Consider the following 7,847-nt stretch of genomic DNA (forward strand, 5'->3'; position numbering starts at 1 on the left):
GCGAGCGGGGGTTACGTTGTGGTGCGCGGGCTTCTCATTGCGGCGGCTTCTCTTGTGGAGCACGGGCTCTAGAGCGCAGGCTCAGTAGTTTTGGCGCACGGGCTTAGTTGCTCCGCGGCATGTGGGATCTTCCCGGACCAGGGCTCAAACCCGCGTCCCCTGCATTGGCAGGCGGATTCTTAACCACTGCGCCACCAGGGAAGCCTGAGCTACAGCTTTTGAACCAGTTGTGATTATAGACCAGCTTGTGATTATGGTGTTTAGTTCCAGTGGTCTGCTTTGGGGGGCTTGTTGACCCAGAAGACACATAGTGTGGGGTAGGAACTGCTTTTCCTTTATCTTAATTGACCCTAGGCAGTGAGCAGCTGCTCAAGCCAGCCCTTTGAGTTGTTGGCTATGATCCCGGGAAATAGCTAGAAGAGTAGGGACTTCCCTGGGTCCAGTGGTTAAGAATCCACCTTCCAGTGCAGGGGACATGCATTTGATCAGGGAACTAAGAGCCCACATGCCGCAGGGTAACTAAGCCCGTGTGCCACAACAACTGAGCCTGCGCTCTACAGCCCGCGAGCCACAGCTACTGAGCCCGTGTGCCACAACTACTGAAGCCCACGTGCCTAGAGCCCGTGGTCCACAGCAAGAGAAGCCACCGCAATGAGAAGCCCACGCACCACAACGAAGAGTAGCCCCCACTCGCTGCAACTGGAGAAAAGCCCGCGCATAGCAACAAAGACCCGACGCAGCCAAAAATAAATAAATACATACATTTATATATTTTTTAAAAAGTAATATACATGCACATGTCTTAAAAATTCAAAGTACCGGGGCTTCCCTGATGGCTCAGTGGTTGAGAGTCCGCCTGCCAATGCAAGGGACACGGGTTCGTGCCCCGGTCCGGGAGGATCCCACGTGCCGCGGAATGGCTGGGCCCATGAGCCATGGCCGCTGGGCCTGCGCGTCCGGAGCCTGTGCTCCGCAGCAGGAGAGGCCACAACAGTGAGGCCCGCATACCGCAAAAGAAAACAAAAACAAAAACAAACAAACAAAAATTCAATGTACCAAAATGTGTTAAGTGGGTGAAGAGTAAATATCCCTTTCCCAATAGTTTTTCTCCCCAAATGTAAATGCTGGTCTGTTTTTGTGAGTTCTACACAGGTTTTTCCTGTGCGTATATCAGTCTACGTATGAGGTGTCATCCTATAGACACCTCCATGTCTTATTTTTTCACTTCCTACATCTTGGAGCACTTTTCACACCAGCATTTGTAGACCTGCTTTGCTGGATGCCTTCAGTTTTATACTTTATGCTCCTAGCAACCCTCAACACCATGTTCTCAAGAGAACAGGAGAGAGAGCTTCCCAGAAGTGAATTTGCAAGCGCTTACCAAAAGCGAAGACCATGCAGGTGCTTGATGGGGGGTCTTCAGCTGTCTCTCCGAGTGTAATTTCGTAATTTCTAGTGTCTTCGTATAATACATCCTCTGAACAAGGATTGACATGTAGTTTTGGCTCTTTCCTAAAAACTAAAAGCTGTTATTAAATTTAGCCCCCAAAATTTTCTCAGATTTAACATCTACAGAGTTAGGCCAAATCATGGTAAGATGAAGGCCAGTAAATACACATTTCTGATGTGGTCTGATCAGAGCACAGTTACTGCTTCTGTAGAAGTGAGGCTTCCTCATCAAGGATGGTAATGGGCCCACTGCTCTGGCTCTACTCGTCGTGACACACTGGAGTATTCTCTGTTTCTGGGCAACGTGCTTTAGGAGGCACATGGGTAGGTTGGGGCATGTCCAGAGGAGAATAACAGGACAGGGCAAGACCTGGGTCCCTGGCCCGTGAAGGGCACTTAAGGAATCCGAAAGGATCTTTAGCTTGAGGGAGAGAAGACTTGCACTGGGGAAGTAGGAGCAGTCCTTGCAGTTAAAGGACTCGCCTAGGAATTCCGTGGTAGTCCAGTGGTTAGGACTCCGGGATTCCACCGCAGGGGACACCGGATCGATCCCTGGTCAGGGAACTAAGATCTCGCATGCAGCGGGACGAAAAAAAAAAAAAAGGACAGTCCTAGGAAGATAAGAGGACACTAGCAAGGAGGAATCGGAGGGAGGAAGAACGTGGTTACAATTTAAGTTTTCTGATAAAGAATCTCTAGGGTTCTGAGGTGGTGTGTTTCCCATCATTGTAATTCACACGAAGGCTAAACTGGGGGGTTTGCAGCAGAAATCAAGCGGGAAGTTGGACAGATACTTTCTCAAGTCCCTCTCATTTCCTGATTCTGCAGTTCTGTCTGAATAAACAAGATTTTAGTCTCCATCCCCCTTTCAACAACACTGATTATTAGGATTTTTTTCTTTTATTCTTTCCCCTGAAGCTCCTGGAGGGGCTGGGCAAGTATTTTAGTAAGTAAACACTATAAATCTTTGAAGTTTATGAATTACTCAGAAAAGGGAAGAACCCATGGAGATCCTCTGAAGCTAGTGGCCGGCTCTTGTGTTGGAGCAGCAGGCCTGTTCTACCTCATAGCTCCACCGTCTCCGCTCTGGGCCACGGCAACTGCACAGGGTGTCATGTATTAGCGTCCTCCCCAGCAAGGATGTTAGGTAGCCCCACATAAGAAAAAACTCTGCAGAAGTTGCAAAAAGACAGAAAATGAGACTCCCTGAGTGCCTTTACAGAGTTGTACAAAATAGGAGCTTTACATCAAAGTTAACAGGGTCAGATGAACGTTACAAGCAACATAGTGGGTTCAAGGGGGCGTGTCCTCTAAGGCTGGGTTTCCTTATCTGTCAAGTGGGGCTAAAATAGACCTGCATTTGGTGAGTGTATCACCTGAGATGCTGCGCCAGTGCCCGGCCCACTGTAAGCCCTTACTAACTAGGGGCTGTGAGTTCTAAGGCTTCATACATGAGGGTACTTGGTGGGACGAATGGTGTTTCCACCAATAAACCTGGAAAGGCTCAGAGGAAATATGGTTGAGGGAGAGGGTGTGGGATTGGGAATATAATCCCAATTCTTTTTTACAGTAACAAGTCAGATATTCTTTCTGCTGTGCATTGGGAAAGAAATTTCCACAGTGAACACCTGTTGTGGGGTATGTCTCAAATGAAACTGTTTTGCTCTCACACCCCATAGATCATTCACAATCCAGATTAAACCCCAGTTCAACACAACAGGGGCTTCACTGGTGGGCCAGTGGTTAAGAATCCACTGTGTGGCCGAGAAAAACAAACAAAAAAACAAAAAAGCAGGACAGTTGTGAGCCAGTCTGGATTTTCAGGTCCAGTTGTACGTTTCCTATTGTTTTCCCTAGCCCAGTGCACAGCCATCCAATCCAGTCCAGTTTAGTCTTTGGAGGCACTGCCTTTTTTTACTTGACAAACACTAAGCACCATGAATATTGCAGGCATCACATTACATGCTGGGAATATGATACTGTGAAAGGCAGGCTCTGCCCACCCGTCGCGGAGCTGATGCTCTCTGGAGGGGTGGGAAGCATGCGTGGACAGGCTAGTGTGATGGAGTGTGCTGAGTGCTCTGATCTAGGAAGGAGAACAAGTGTTCCAAGAACATGTGGGGGAGACACCCAACCCAGGTGTCTTTCTGGAGCAAGCCATGTCCATTGAGACCTAAATGATGAATAGGAGTTAGCTGGAGAAAATGAGGGTCAATCACGTCATAAATGGGGAGAAGGTCCTGAAAAACTTCAAGAGACTGAAAGAGATTCCCAAGGTTGTAGTCTAGGGGGAAGGTGGACTTGAAGTGAGCTGGAAAGGCAGGTAGAGAACAGGCAGGTGAGCCAGAGCTCCGCGTTGAGGAATGACTGGAGAGGGCGTGGCTGGAGGAGTGGAGCTGGCCGTTGCCAGGGTCCGGATGATGGGATAGAGAAGGAGATGGATTTGGAGTTGACAACCTCCAGTGTTTGCTCCAAGGACTGGATGATTTTTTTTTTTTTTTTTCGCGGTACGTGGGCCTCTCACTGTTGTGGCCTCTCCCGTTGCGGAGCACAGACTCCGGACGCGCAGGCTCAGCGGCCATGGCTCACGGGCCCAGCCGCTCCGCGGCACGTGGGATCTTCCCGGACCGGGGCACGAACCCATGTCCCCTGCATTTGCAGGCGGACTCTCAACCACTGCGCCACCAGGGAAGCCCTGGATGATTGATGAGGAAATGTGATGGTAGGAGCAGCCAATTCTATCAAGAAGTGTGGCTGTGGTGCCACAACTACTGAAGCCCTCGCGCCTAGAGCCCACGCTCCACAACAAGAGAAGCCACCGAAATGAGAAGCCTGCGCACCGCAACAAGCCCGCGTGCAGCAATGAAGACCCAACACAGCCAAAAATAAATAAACAAATACATAAATTTATTAAAAAAAAAAGAAGTGTGGCTGTGAAGATTCAGGGCTGGTAGCCAGGGGTGTTCTGGTGGTGGTGGTTTTGTTTTTAAAGATGGAAAGGTCTTGAGTTTGCAAAGAAGTAGAAGATATCAGGGGAGAGGATTAGTAAATGACAGAATGGGGACTTCCCTGGTGGTCCAGTGGGTAGGGCTCTGCGCTCCCAGTGCAGGGGGCCCAGGTTCGATCCCTGGTCGGAGAACTAGATCCAACATGCATGCCGCAACTAAGAGTTCATGTGCTGCAACGAAGATCCCACGTGCCGCAACTAAGATAAATAAATAAATAAGTAAAACTTAAAAAAAAAAAATTAATGGCAGAATGATGTCCTGAGAAGGTAGGGGGGGTTGCGGTTCAAGCTAAAGAGGGATTGACCTTTGGGAGGAAGGATTCAAGAGCACTGGTAAGAATGCAAGTGGGACCCCGGCAGGGCTTAAGAGTGGGGTTTCAGTTTGAGTGTGAAGTAGGAGGCGAGTGGTTATCTGGGTGAGAAGGGGTGGGATGGGGTGAGTTTGTCGGGAGCAAAGGAGGTGGGATTAAATGACGGGGAGAGGAAAGCATCGACCAGGCAAATGCAGGTGTGCCTGTGCCGCTGCTGTGAGCACCCAGCTGAGGTGGGAGACTACTGTGTTTTTTTTGGTTTTGGTTTTTTTAATTTTACCTATTTCTTTAATTGAAGTAGAGTTGATTTACAATGTTGTGTTAATTTCTGCTGTACAGCAAAGTGATTCAATTATACATATATGTATTCTTTTTTTATTCTTTTCCATTATGGTTTATCAGAGGATACTGAATATAGTTCTGTGTGCTATACAGGAGGACCTTATTGTTTATCCATTCCATACATAATAGCTTATGTCTGCTAACCCCAATCTCCCACCCCATCGCTTCCCCAATCCCCTCCCCCTTGGCAACCACAAGTCTGTTCTCTACGTCCGTGAGTCTGTTTCTGTTTCGTACATAGGTTCATTTGTGTCATATTTTAGATTTCACATATAAGTGATGTCATATGGTATTTGTCTTTCTCTTTCTGACTTGCTTCACTTAGTATGATGATCTCTAGTTGCATCCATGTTGCTGCAAATGGCATTATTTTATTCTTTTTTATGGCTGAGTAGTATTCCCTTGTATATAAGGACCACATCTTCTTTATCCATTCATCTGTCGATGGACATTTAGGTTGTTTCGAGACTACGGTTTTGTAACGATGTCAACCTGGGCAAGCCTGAGAGTCTCTCCCCCTAAGATCAGCCCTGCTTCCCACCACCCTACCCCTGTGCCCTCAACCACACCTCAACCTGGGAATGACCCCCAGAGAACTGACAATCATCTCATGACAAAACAGAGTTTTCTGGGACAAACTTCATACGGGCTGTCCTCAGTGGAGACGCTGGAACACGTTCCTGCAGTGGCCTCTGGGGTGATGGAGGCCCCGTACTTTCAGCAGCTGCCGGGATCAGGCTTAACCTGGAGGAAGTTACAGGGGTCGGGCTGAAGAAAGGCAGAGCATGAGTTTATTTTTAAACCCAAGTGGGCACTCCAGCTGCCAGGGAGGAGCAGACAGCTCTTGGGGAGAATAGAGGTTGGCAGTTGGTCAGACACTTGTCAGGAAGCATGTAGGCCGCCAAGTGGGCAGGGGTTCAGGTGGCTGAAGGCCAGGACTGTCCCTGAGGGGCCGGGGTGGGGATCTGTAGGGAGCAGCAGGTAACACTTCGGAGCCCAAGACGGCAGTGGGGGCGCGAGGCCTGAGCCCAGTGGTTCGGGCTGCCCTGGGGCCGTGAGTGTACTTCCCGGGGGGTGGGTCAGGCTGGGTCTCAATTCGTGGTCAGACGGACCACGTGAAGAGCTCTTTGCAAGAGCAAAGGGCAGTCCAGCATCAGGGATGCTCTGTTGGCATTCTGGGGGACCAAGTGTGCCTCATCTCCTTACAGCTGAGCTGGAAGGCAGCACTGCGCGGGGGATGGGATCCAGGGCTTCACAGCCTCATCAAGTTCAGGAAGTACGGAGACACTTCTCCCAGGTTCAGGCGACAGCAAGTCCTCCTGAGGACTCCTGCCGCAAGGGCTGTCGCCGCACCTTTCAGGAACTGTCACCAGGGGTGGCGTCCAGGTCGTAAGGTCATAAAAGAACAGTGATAGTTCGAAGCACAGCACCGATCGACGTTTATTCCCCACCTTGCTTTCAACACCGGGAGGCCTGAAGAGCCACTGTGAATGCGGAGCTAAGGTTGGGGTGCGGAGGGTTCCTGGGCTTGGCGGGAGCGCCTGGGGGTCTGTGTGAGCCTGGGGTGCAGAGATCTCACTCCCTTAAATGTATCTGTAGCATCTTAAGAAATGAGAATTAATCTCCATCTTCAAAGGCCAAATGTTGAAGCTGAAGCCGTTACTGACAGCCCGTAAGTCCTTTTGGCAAGAAGAGTCGTCATCGGTCGTCACTGACCTTCTGCAGTGGGGGAGTCTGGGGGTAGAGGTTGCAGATGTGCTGGGGGATTGAGATGCCGGAACAGGGTGGGGACCAGGAATTTAGGCCGGCACTGCCCCGAGCCCTACTGTCTCTGCGCGTGGAGGTGGTCCTAGGAATCCTGCCCTTCCGACAGCTTCTAGCTGCTCGCCCTCCCCAGGCCCTTGCCCACTGCAGCTATTTCTTGCTCCCCTTATCTCTTCTCTACCCTTCCCTTCCTCCATCCTTGCCCCAACCTCTCTCATCTTATCTTTCCCCTGAACAGGCAGGACTTTCAGAGCAAGATATCTGCAGGCCCAAAACGCTCTGGAGGGGAGGATGGGAGGAGGAGGTTCTTGGCTCAAACTGGGCCCCCAGTGGGGGAGGGACTCCCAGCCTTGGCCTTGCTCAGCCCCTTCCTGCCCCGGGCACAGTGGGGAAAGAGAAAATTCTCTGCGGGCTCAAGAGCACAGTGCCCTTGGGACCAGATAGCGGTTTTATCCAGCTTTCTGGACTCTCTTGGGAGGTGAGGACAGGCTGCTCTGGCTTCAACCATAAAAGGGAAGTTGGGTCTTCTGCCTGTTGGTAAGATGCTTTCCTAACTCAACTCCCATCTGCTTTGCTGAAGCCAGAGACAGCAGTTATCTTTGTCAGGAGAGCAAGGAAGCGGAAGTGCCAGGCCCTCCACCCAGTCGATGCCTATTTCCTGTCTGGGAATGGAAAGCTACGCCCCCTTCCTCCCAGCCCCCCAGAGCCCAGTCCTGGGTGCTCCCGTCCCACCTTCAGTGCCCAGTCATCACACTCCCTCCTGGGCCAGAGAGGACAGGGAAGGGTCCTGAGCCACCGCGCGGTCATTTACAGAAAGGAGAGACACAAGTCGGTGTGAGCTCCATGGAAGCCCCTGGACATGATCTTTAATTGATGTTCCTGTCCCTGCCTCCCCACCCCGAGCCCCAGATGACATATTTACAGGATGCTGTATGGAGCCAGTTCCAGGCCCAGGTCAGTGCGGCCTCCACTCC

The sequence above is a fragment of the Globicephala melas genome, chromosome 20 (genome assembly GCF_963455315.2).
Source record: "Globicephala melas chromosome 20, mGloMel1.2, whole genome shotgun sequence".
Classification (NCBI taxonomy): Eukaryota; Metazoa; Chordata; class Mammalia; order Artiodactyla; family Delphinidae; genus Globicephala; species Globicephala melas.